Consider the following 2,149-nt stretch of genomic DNA (forward strand, 5'->3'; position numbering starts at 1 on the left):
GAATACAACTTTAAGATACACTCAACCTCAACAATCAAGCTAAACAAACACTGTAACGTCTCTCGTGCCCTGTGACTGCAGTTCAATTACTCACTATCTACACACACATTACATTCCCCTCTTTTATATACCAGCCTACCCTATATCCAGTAAGAACTAGAACATTCGCCAAAGTACAGGATAATTCTAGAAAGTAGAGAGCGTGAGAATCACATGATCTCGATGACGCAACACTACAAAGGGTTGGAGGATGTGGTCACTATCATGTGTAACATTAATGATACCATTCTGCACGTTGTGGAGGTCGTTTCTTTCTCCAGATCTTATTGTTCACAGCTCGGATTTTAGCACTGTAAGTTCGGAAGCTTACCGCTGACTCATTGGGAGACATTTTGATGAGTTAGATCTTACAACGCGCATAAATAAACAAAATAACTTATTAGTTACTGGAAAAAAGCTATACTTATTATATATAAATTGATCTCGACCAAGAATAATGTTTAAAGATATATATATTACCACGCTTGACAAAGGTAATAGAGGCATCAATTTTGAAAAGATCTACCATAAATCTTTGACCTTTTTGCCGTGTTTTTTACGATTTATTTTGCCGCAAAAATTCAGCAAAATAAGGTACGTCAAAAGAAATATGTTAATGAATATAAATGAAGTTGTAATTAAATGGGACTTTCTGAGCAACAGTAAAATATACAACAAATAAAATTTAAATTCTACGACGAACGGAAGTATTTTTTTAATCTTTTTTTTATTCAAAAGACTGATAGAAAAATTAAATGGAATTAATTCGAAACTAGACAATATTCACTAAGTTTTTTCTGAGTTTCATGCAATTTGGTTATTGTTTGTTTTGTAATTAGGCACAAAGCTACACAATGGGCTATCTGTGCTCTGCCCACCACGGGTATCGAAACCCGGATTCTAGCGTTGTAAGTCTGCAGACATATCGCTGTGCCACTGGGGGGGGGGCAATTTGGTTATTATTTCCACTGTGAGAAGAAAACAGTTAAGGAATATCAGTGAAAGTTTTAATGAAATCAGTCGAGGTGTTCTGAGTATCATTTCGATATAGACGAAAAGTGGGAATTGACAACAATATCACAAACGGTGGATTTCCGGTTTTATATATAAAGAAATTTTGAGAGCTTTATTTTCCCCCGAAAAAGTACATGGGCGACTGTCTTTGTTTGTAGTTAAGCACAAAGCTACACAGTGGGCTATCTGTGCTTTACCCACCACGGGTATCGAAACCAGGTTTCTAGCGTTATAAGTCCTTGGACTTACCGCTATACCACTAGGGAGCTCACAAAGTTGACACTTCTGTCAAGATCATCCACTACAGGCTAGATGAGACGAGCGTAAAAACCACTACATTAGTTCATTCTGCTATATTATGTTATGTATTTTGAGCTCATCCTTTTTATCAATCTGCTGTTTCCTCAATTCTAAATAAATATACACGTTTTGTTTTGCCAAGTCATTAGTTATATCATTTTTAGTGTGACACTTTATTGTAGTAAGTGTGTTAAATCTAAAAAGATACACATGTGCAATTCGAACGATATTGTGGTTGGTGTATTATAACAAGATACTCAAGACGTTTTATTGGGGTTTTTGTCACAGAAGGTGCAAATTGACTGATGTGAAAAATATAGTGTGATTAGCATATTATTATGATAGAATGATTTATTAGAATTGTTCTATTAACCAATACACTAAATAAATACATTTTAGAAGTTATATCCTGTAAATTTATGTTTTCAGAATTTTCCCTCAGTTCCAACTAAAGTCTACTTAGAAGAAGAACAAGTAAGTTGCTAAGACAAAATCAGCACCTCGAAATTACAGTCTTCTCTTGGCACTCTTACATTTAATAAAAAATATGTTAAAAGCAATGGTGTAACTAGGTCTCAAAGGGCCTGGGGGCAATTTTTTTTTGCTTCTCCCTATTATTATTTTACCATGTTTCAGAATATTTTGACCTCAATCTCGATATTAAAAATTTTCAATTACCAAGTAGTTATGATATTCTTGTTCACCAGATGTCTCAAGATCACAAACATGTGCTAATTCTTTTACACAGGTAAAGGCTATGTACTGCAACATTTGTTTGAAGAAGAAGAAGAACTGG

General features: G+C 34.5%; 1 protein-coding gene across 1 annotated transcript in view; it reads right to left on the bottom strand.

Annotated features, from left to right (window-relative positions):
• LOC106464327 (zinc finger protein 665-like) overlaps positions 1-2,149 on the bottom strand; it is a 36,147-nt gene that overhangs the window by 18,305 nt on the left and 15,693 nt on the right. The gene's annotated exons all lie outside the window — the stretch shown is intronic.

This window comes from Limulus polyphemus, unplaced genomic scaffold (assembly GCF_000517525.1).
Source record: "Limulus polyphemus unplaced genomic scaffold, Limulus_polyphemus-2.1.2 Scaffold1620, whole genome shotgun sequence".
Taxonomy (NCBI): Eukaryota; Metazoa; Arthropoda; class Merostomata; order Xiphosura; family Limulidae; genus Limulus; species Limulus polyphemus.